The following is a 10,462-nucleotide window of genomic DNA, read 5'->3' as shown; positions in this document are numbered from 1 at the left end:
TGAATTTGGAAAGTGGAAAGAACCACTGCTCCCTGGGTTGGAGAATTGTTAAGGATTCGGTGCTTTTTTTTAAGGCTTTATTTATTTATTTTTAGAGCGGGGGAAGGGAGGGAGAAAGAGGGGGAGAGAAACATCAATGTGTGGTTGCCTCCCACACACCCCCATTGGGGACCTGGTCTGCAACCCAGGCATGTGCCCTAGACTGGGAATCGAACTGGTGACCCCTTGGTTCATAGGCCAGCATTCAGTCCACTGAGCCATACCAGCTATGGCCCAATGCTTTTCTTGAAAGCACTTTATAAACTATAAAAATGTTCCACACATGTAAAATGTAGTTTTTGCTTAATAATAATGCTACAAACTATTTGCTGAGAACTGCTGCATGAAATGTGCCATTTCTGGGTATTGGGGATGATGCAGGAACAAGCCATGTTCCCTGCCCTCCTGGAGTCTGGAATAGAATGGAAATTGGCATTTTCTGATCCTCAGAGCTAACAAACCCCTCTTTCATATCTCAGTTCTAAGACCCTCAATTTTTAACCTTTAGTTTGCTTCACTTTTAAGAGTAACAGTAGAAAATGTGTAGAGTGTGTTAAGTGTGAAACCACTGCAAGACAGGACAAAGCGGAAATTAAAAGTATCAGTGCTCTCACCATTGACTGGAACTGCACCAGAGGTGGAAGGCATTGAAGTTGCTCAGTTTTGAAACAGGCAGCTGGCTTTGACACAGAAAAAGTGCCTGGAAACCGAATTGCAATTGAGCAGCTTTTTCTTCCAGATTTTCCTTCCAAAACATCTGAAGATTGAAGCTTCCCATTTGCTCATAGCAGGAAAAACATGTAAAGCATTTCGTTTGTAGAAAAGCATATGCTAAGATTCAAGTTTATTTTATCATTTTTTCCTTCTGAATTTTTGGCTTGCCTCATCATTCACTGCATTAGTCATTGTTTCTCTCCATAATAGCTCCACAGCCCCCGCCCTCCCCACCTCCAGCTGGCGCTGACTGGAGTGGAGCTTCTCAGACCTGGTTGTATCCTGGAATCACCTGAGAGGTTTTTTTTTAAAGATTTGATTATTTATTGTCAGAGAGAGGGAAAGGGAGGAAGAGAAACATCAATGTGTGGTTGTTTCTCACGCGTCGCCTACTATGGGATCTGGCCCACAACCTAGGCATGTACCCTGACTGGAAATTGAATCTGCGATAAATTGAACCTTTTGCTTTGTAGGCTGGCACTCAGCCACTAAGCCACACCAGTCAGCTTACTTGGGAGTTTATTTAAACTCAAGTGTAGAAGCTCCCAGATGAGTTCCGTCTCGACCTCCCGAGTGCCCTGAAGTTCCCAGGTAATGACAGTGTGCAGGGAAATTGGGTGATTAATCAAGCCTTGCCCACCGAAATGACAGAGGCTCTCAGGCTGGTAACCTTGGCTCACTGAGTGTGGCTCCCATAGGGTGGAGGCAATGCAGGTTCTGTAGCATAACATTAAAATAGCAAAATGCCCCTGGTGTTCATTTTATTTAGTAAACACTTGTGAGCACTTACTGTGTTCTGTATGCTGAGGGTGCACCAGTGCACACCAGAGAAGAAATCCCAAGAATGGCCTATGTTTTGCTAGGGCCAGTGTGGGGGATGCATAAGGACAGATATCATAAAGAATGCATATAATGTTAGACATGATGTTGAGTGGTACGCACTGTGGGGTAAGAAAAAGCAGAGCCAGGGATTTGAGAGTTCCAGACTGTGGCAGGCTCCTGTTGCAACTGTTAAAAAGAAGATCAGGCTGAGCCTCACTGAGCAAAGCCTGGAGGCCATGGAGGCAGCTGGCTGTGCTGGAGGAAGAGCAAGGAGGTGACAACGTCATCAGCGGGTGTGGGGGGAGGAGAGTCGGACCCTCTGGGAGCCTGTTGCACTCAGAGAGAGATGTGCCCATAGAGGATGTGGGCAGAGGAGAGACATCATCCAACTTAGGCTCTAAAAGATCTGAAAGGGGTCAAGGGGCAAGCAGGGGCACCAGTGAGGAGGCTTGCTGCAAGGTCCCAGGAGCGTCAGTGAAGTACCGAGAAGTGAGGAGCAGTGTGTGCCTACAGATTTTGAAGGGAGACCCAGAAGGATTTATTTGCTGGTGAACTGGATATGAAGTCTAACAACAAAACAGTCCAGGGTGATTCCAACCAAGGCTTTTAGCCTCAGCAACTAGAAGGATAGAGTGGCCACTGTATTCCTTAAGGTTACTACCTAATTGTTTCAGTCCTCACTGGAGGACATGTTTATTGATTTTAGAGAGAGAGGGAAACATGGACTCCCATGTATGTCCCAACCAGAGGTCAAACCTGCAACCTAGGTACGTACCCTGATGGGGAACTGATCCCGTAGCCCTTTGGTGCGTGGGACAACACTCCAACCAACTTAACCACTTGGCTAGGTAACTAAGTGAGGACACAGATTGGCCAATGCCAGTGAAAGATTTCTGTATTTCTTGGGAGGAAGGGCATACTATGCCACGCAGGACCACAAGGGGGCGCCAGGCTTTGGCTAGGAGGCAAAAGGAACAAGGGGAAAGCCAGGGTTCTTAGTGGGATTTCCAAGAGAAAGGCAGTACAGGGTAGGGGGGACAGTTCAAGATTGGTTAGTGTGAATAATTCCAATGGGCCTTGGAGCATGGGGGTATCCCTAGTAGTCTGGGACCTGGTCAGGGAAATACTGGTTTGCTATGTGGGAGTTTGAGTGGGAAGTGGTGGGGGGTGTGGGCTATAGATTGGTTGTTTTCCTATGAAAGGCACACTGGGGAGTGGGGAGCTCTGTGCTATAAGAATTGGCTAGACTTGGGAGGGACCATGTCTCTCCAGTCAGGGAGGCTGAGAATGCCCAAGTATCAAGAATAAAGTAGCCCTGGCCAGGTGATTCGGTTGGTTGGAGCGTTGTCCCATACAATGAAAAGCTGCAGGTTTGATTCCTGGTCAGAGCACATACCTAGGTTGCAGGTTTGATACCCAGTCGGTCGCATGTGGAAGGCAACTCTCTCACATCGATGTTTCCCTCTCCCCTCCTCTATAAAATCAGTAAACATATCCTCAGGTGCGGATTTAAAAAAAATAATTGGCCCTATGATGAATAAATGCTGACTAGACAAATCCAGAATCTAAGAAAACACAGAATACTTACATACTTGCATACCTGTTGCTGGAAAAATACAGTGTGCACCCTCAGTGGCTTGACCTGTAGAACTTTGTTGCTCATTCACACTAAGTCCAGTTGTCACAAGGCGAGTGGGGGGTCATCAGGGACTCGACTGACAGGAGCTGTGTCATCTTTAACTTGTGCCTTCTGAGGTCACCCTGGGCAGGTGGAGGGTCAAATGGTGGGTTTCTGCACCACAGGTCTGGAAGGAGTGACGTTGCTTCTGCCTGTTCTCATGGCCACAGCTAACTGCAGGGGCAAGGGGTGGGGGGTATGACCTAGCTGGGTGCCAAGAGGACAAGGAAACGGATTTGGTGAACCACATGTCAGTTCTAAAGGGCACAGCTGTGGGTGGCAGGGAAGAGCAAGCACGTTCAGTCTGAGGTAGATACATAGCAGATTTCCAAGTGTTGATGGGCAGGTGGATCTGGAATTTGGGAGGAAGGCCTGAACTGGAGATACAGAGTTGACAGCTGTCAGCATCTAGATGGGGCATTCAAATCCATGAGACAGGAGGACACCAACAGGGTGAGGGTAAATGGAGGGGCCCCCCAAACATAGACAAGGGGAAAAAAAGCTCATGGTCCTGGCTGGTGTAGCTCAGTGGATTGAGCGCGGGCCTGCGAACCACACGATCGCAGTTCAATTCCCAGTCAGGGCACATGCCTGGGTTGCAGGCCAGTTCCCAGCAGGGAATGCACGGAGGCAACCATACATTGATATTTCTCTCTCTCTCTCCTTCCCTTCCCCTCTAAAGATAAATAAATAAAATCTTTAAAAAAAAAACCCTCATAGACAAGAGGAAGAATCAGCAATGGAAGCAGAAGGAACAACTGATGAGGCCAGAGGCAGGCTAGCAAGCTGCTATCCCAAAAGCCATGCAGTGCCAGTGCCCTTAGGAGGAAGAAGACTGTGTCAGTGACTGTGTCAGTGACCACAGGGCACATCTCTGGGATGGTGCTTCCGACCTTGGTGGCAGCGGCTTCCAAGGCATGGTGGGGGCAAAGCAGGGTTAAGGGGGAGGGAGGAGAGAGCACAGATGTGACAATAGGCAGCTTGCACGTTTTTGCTGCACAGGGAAAGCAAGTAAATAGGAACTCACTGTAAGGGTAAAAGGGGTTACAGTGGTCAGAGGGGTTTGGGGTATTTTTTAGGCAAATTATTTTATACCATCATATATAATGAGGTTTCTCTTGTGGTAAAATATATACAATATAAAATTTACCACTTTAACCATTTTGTTTGTGGCAATTCCATGGTGTTGAGTATATTCACTTTGTTGTACAACTGTCACCACCATCTGTCTCCAGAACTTTCTCATCATCCCAAACAAAATGCTGTCTCCATTAAACACCAACTCCTTCTCTCCCCCAGCCCTGGTAACCTCTAATTTACTTTCTATTTCTGTGAATTTGATGACTCTGGATACATTATATAAATGGCATCATACAGTATTTGTTCTTTTGTAACTTCACTTAGTATGTGTCAGAATTTTCTTTCTTTTAAAAACTGAATAATATTCCACTGAATGACACTGCACATTTCATCACCCATTCATCCACCAGACCCCAGGGTGGCTCCCACCTTTCGGCCATTGCAAATACTGTTGCTCTGCACACGAGTGCGCAGATCTCTCTCTGAGACCCTGCTTCCTATTTTGGGTGCGTACCAGGATGGGGAATTACTGGATTATATGGTAATTCTATTTTTAGCTTTTTGAGAAATCTCCATACTGTTTTCCATAGCAGCAACACCATTTCCTGTGCCCACCAGCAGCACACAATTTTACCAAAACTTTTATTTATTTAAAAATTTTACTGATTTATTTATTTTTTTTAAAGATTTTATTTCTTTATCTTAGAGGGGAAGGGAAGGAGAGAGGGAGAGAAACATCAATGTATGGTTGCCTTTCATGCGTCCCCTGCTGGGAATTGGCCTGCAGGGAACTGGCCTGCAACCCAGGCATGTGCCCTGACTGAGAATCGAACCGCAATCATCTGAGTCGCGGGCCCACACTCAATCCACTGAGCTACACCAGCGAGGGCTTTACTGATTTATTTTTATGGAGGGAGAAAGAGGGAGAGAAACATTAATGTGCGGTTGCCTCTCAAATGCCCCCTACTGGGCACCTGGCCCACAACTCAGGCGTGTGCCCTGACTGGGTATCAAACCTACAACCCTTTGGTTCGCAAGCCAACACTCAATCCACTGAGCCACACCAGCCAGGGCCCAAAATTTTTTGTTTTTTAAAGAATAACCATCCTAATGAGTGTGAAGTGATATTGCAGTTATGATTGGCACGTCCCTAATTATTAGTGATGTTGAGCATCTTTTCTTGTGCTTATTGTCCATTTGTATGTCTTCTTTGGAGAAATGTGTATTTGTGTTCTTTACGCATTTAAAAAATTACGTTGTGGATCAGACTTTCAGTCAAGATGGAGGCATAGGTAAACACAGCTCGCCTCCTTGCACAACCATGTCAAAATTACAACTAAACTGCAGAACCATCACTCAGAAATATCAGAAATCGAGTTGAATAGAAGTCCGAAAACTACAGAACTAAAGAAACCACATCCACCCAGAATGGTAGGAGACACAGAGACCCAAAGACACAGAATGGGCTGGTCCCACAAACATGTATGGTGAATAAAAATTTGGGAGGGATAACTCGGAAGTGATGGGTAACTCAGACCCATACCAGGCCCCCCAGCACAGGGTTCTAGAGCCAGGAAGATAAGTCCCCATAACTTCTGGCTGTAAAAACCAGCGGGGTCTGAGTCGGTGAAAGGAACTATTAGATTCCCAAGAAAAGGGCCCACAAACACTCAGACTCATTCCCTCTGAGCTCTAGCACTGGAGTAGTGCCCATGGCATACAGGGAGGAACTGACATGTCTGGTATCAGGATGAGAGCTGGGAGACAGCTTTCTCCCAGACAGAAAAATGGGCAGAGGTCACTGTTACCTTTCTGAGCCCTCCCCCTACAGAGCCACAGAGCCGAAGAACAGGGCTGTATCTGAGACTCCATCACTCTGGCTCACACGGTTTGCTCTGCCCTCAAGAATCCCTGAGGCCCCACCCCACCCAGCTTACTGGCCCACAAAAGCTGTTAACAGTGGCTTTTCCACATAAATGGCTGGTCTCTGCTTAGACTTCATATCTTCCTAAATCCTCTCAAACAGGCAACAACCAGCCTTAAAGAGCTTCTATGCACCATACCTCTGGCTCAGTGCCCTGTGCTGGCACTAGCTGCAGCCAACTTTGGGTGATCGTCCGGCTTTGCCCAGGAACCTCCAAGCCCAGCACAAGTAGCAGCATAATTGATAAAATATAAAAGAAAAAGAATAAAAGAATTTGAAAAAAAAGGTTTTGTTGTTGTTTTAGGTCTTCTTTATATATTTTGGATATTAAGCCCTTATCAGATATATGATTTACACATATTTTCCTCCCATTCTCTGTATTGCCTTTTCACTGTGTTGATAATACAGTGGTCCTCACCCCTTTATCCACAGGGATATATTCTAAGACCCAAAGTGGATGCCTGAACCCTCAGGTGGTACCAAACCCTATATATACTATGTTTTTCCTGTACATACATACTTACCTTTTCACCCAAAGGAAACAATCTACAGCTTCTCCCTGGCATATCTGAATTGCCAGCATCACCACTCTTGCTTTTTGGGGCCATTATTAAGTGAAATAAGTGTGGCTGAATACAAGAACTGTGATATTGCCACGGACCATTGGATACCCAAGGGGGCTTCTCAGTGACTAGCGGGCAGGCACACAGTGTGGGTACGCTGGGCAAAGGGATTACTCACATCTGAACAGGGTAGTGAGATGGTGTGAGAGTTCATCACGCCCCTCAGAATGTCACACAATTTAAAATTTAGGAGTTGTTTATTTTCGGACCAAGATTGTCCCGGGTAACTGAAACAAAAGAAAAACTGGTAAGAGGGTACCACTATATCTTTTTCAAACTTTTTTCCATTACCACTTAACGCCATTATATTCCCCTCCCACCACTATATCTTTTGATGCACAGATCAAATGCAGCCTCTCCAGAAGTCTGTGCACTCTATCTCAAGAATTCCTCAGGCAGCATGAACAACCAAGGTTCATAGCTGGCTTCCCAAGTTTGGGGTTGGAGGACCCAGGACCTCTAAGCAGGAAAGGGTGGTTTGAGTAGAGAAAGCCTGGTTATCTCCCTTAACTCTTTTTTTAAAGAGATTCTATTTATTTTAGAGATATAGGAAGGGAGAAAGAGAGGAAGAGAAACATCAATTGGTTGTCTCTCACATGCCCCCACCCAGCGACCTGGCCTGCAACTGAGGCATGTGCCCTGACTGGGGATGGAACCAGCAACCTGGTTCGCAGGCTCAACACACTGAGCCACACCAGCCAGGGCTAGCTCCCTTAACTCCTGAAGTTGGCATGATTCCCTCACTACTTGTGAAGAAGCTGAAGCCACTGGGGATTGTGACTGAAGCAAATACAGTATCAGAGGGGCCAGAACTCTGGGCAGGTGATTCATATTCCAGGATACTTGTTTCTTCACACATAAACTGGAAATGAACACGCCTCTGTGGGCACACAAATGGCAGTAATCGAAGCCAAGGGAGCCGAATCATGGAGAATTTGATGGCAGAGAGGAGTTAGAGACCCTCTTGTGGGCCAGGGCTCTTTCAAGGCCTCCACATTTGCATGGACCTCCCTCATAGCATCCTTCAACCTTACAGAAATAGTATGTGTAGACATCCCTATCCACAGTTTCCAAATTACCTTAGGGGCGACCAGACTTGGAATTGAAAGCTCTGCTTTCAGATCTCAGCCCTCTGATTGAACAGCTTAGCCAACAGGTCAGACACTTTGCAAGGCTTGTAGCCTCTATTAGCAAATGTGGATGAGAATGGCAAGCTTACAGTTTACAAAAGCCTTACTTAGCCCAGAGCCTGGTACATAATAGGTGTTCAGTAAACATGGATTGAATCTGAGGACAGGTGTGAGAACCAAACAGGAGAAATGACTTACAATGGCCCTGAGAAGAGCTATGAGTAAGCCATCTATGTGTCAGCTTCTCTACATCTGTTACGTACCTTATTTCATTTTCATAGCAACCATATCCCACTTTTAGAGTATAGAAACAGAATCAGAGAGGTTAAGAAATTTACCCAGCTCACACAGTTGTGAACTTCAAATTTGAACAACCTAATTTCCAAGAACTCACTCCCACCCAATTTTTATTAAAAACATACAGAAAAGTTGAAAGAATTTTTTAAAATTTTATTTATTTTCAGATAGAGGGGAAGGGAGGGAGATAAACATCAGTGCAAGAGAAACATTGACTGGCTGCCTCTTGCATACTCTCAGATGCACCGCAGGCATGTACCCTGGCTGGGAATTGAACCAGCGACCTTTCTGTCTACAGGCTGGTGCTCAAATCCACGGAGGCACACCAGCCAGGACAAGAGAATATTTGTATACACTTCTTCCAAGTTAAACAACTGTTAACATATTGCTACATTTACTTAGTTGCCTTGTCTAATGTATACATACTATTTTGAACTACTTGAAAGTAATATACAGATATCATGTACTTTCTCTGGTGTTATGGACTGAATGTTTGTGGTCCTTCCCCTGCCTCAATTCGTATGTTGAAGCTCTAAACCCCAATATGATGGTGTTTGGAGATGGAGATGGGTCTTTGGGAGGTTATTAGGGTCAGATGAGGTCATGGGATGATGTCCTCATAATGGGATCAGTACCCTTATAAAGAGAGACGCCAGCGAGTTCTGTCTGTCCCCATCACTTCTCTCTCCCCCTTCGCACACTCACCAAGAAGGCAGCAGTCTGCAAGCCAAGAAGGGTGCTCCCATCAGAACCCAAGTACACTAAGCATGCCCATGATGAACTTCCAGCCTCCAGGAGCGTGAGAAAATATCTATTGTTTAAGCCACCTGGTGCGTGGTATTTTAATATGTTAGCCTCAGCAGACTAACACAACTCCTAACACCATGGCATTCTCCTACAATCATCCCACCAGGAAAAACAGGAATTACTCTGTAATACCCAATATCCTATCCAAAGTCAAAACTTCCTCAATTGTCCTCAGAATGTCTGTTTATAATTGCTTTTAAATTTTCACCCAGAGCCCCCTCCCACAACTGAATTTAAAGGCAGCGAAGTTTTAGAAACAAAAACACAGCCAAAACAGTGAAAAGTGAACTGTACGGAAGTCCATCAACAATGAACCACTCAATCAGACCAGTGAGAGGGGCAGAGTCAGTGGCGGAGCAGGGTCAGGCAGGAAAGACCATTCAGTCTGACCGACCCAGGAGGCGGAGGCGGAGGCCGAGGCGGAGGTGGTTGGTGAATCCCAAGCGTGGGGTGGCAACTGGCGGACCCAGTGAGGGCGCAGGGTGGCTGGTTGACTGCGGTCACACATTCGTGCAGATAAACCAAGCAAAGGAGCTGACAGTGAAACAGACCACTCAGGCTAGGGCCCCAGTGACGGGAATTAGTCTGAAAGCACCAACTGGAAAGACTTTCTCGGGGTCAAGGGGCCAAGAGGGGCTCCCAGGCCCACAGAGAGTTTGTTGGAGAGACCCACAGGGCCCTGGAGAGTACACGGGCCCACACACCTGTGAACCAGCACCAGAGGGGCCCAATTTGCTTATGGGAGGTTGCAGAGGGGACAGAAATCTGAGAGAGAGCAGAGTGGGGCAAAGCGCCATTTTTTCCCTCTCTGACCCCTCCCCCACATACAGCGTCACAACCCAGCGAGGGGTCGCCTGGCCCTGACAAACACCTAAGGCTCCACCCCTCAAACATAACAGGTGCAAACAAACCAAACATTATGACTCAAGAACAGCTCAAAGCTCCAGCGCCTATAATTCTAAGTGATCAAGAAACAGCCAGACTTTCAGATGCACAGTTCAAAATACTGGTGATCAGGATGCTCACAGAATTGGTTGATTTTAGCCACAAATTGGAGGAACTTATGAAGGCTAAACTGATTGAAATGAAGGGAAATGCACAGGAAACCAATAGTGATGGAAAGAAAACTGGGACTCAGATCAAGGGAGTGGACCAGAAGGAAGAAAGAAACAACCAAACAGAAAAGAAGGAAGGAACAAGAATTCAAAAAAAAAAAATGAGGAGAGGCTTAGGAACCTCCAGGACATCTTTAAACGTTCCAACATCTGAATTATAGGGGTACCAGAAGGGGAAAGAAACAGCCACGAGTGGAAAAGTTATTTGAACAAATAATAAAGGAGAACTTCCC

The sequence above is a fragment of the Sturnira hondurensis genome, unplaced genomic scaffold (genome assembly GCF_014824575.4).
Source record: "Sturnira hondurensis isolate 20B ecotype Veracruz unplaced genomic scaffold, ASM1482457v3 Scaffold0018097, whole genome shotgun sequence".
NCBI classification, from domain to species: domain Eukaryota; kingdom Metazoa; phylum Chordata; class Mammalia; order Chiroptera; family Phyllostomidae; genus Sturnira; species Sturnira hondurensis.
Note: the sequence above shows the minus strand (reverse complement) of the source record.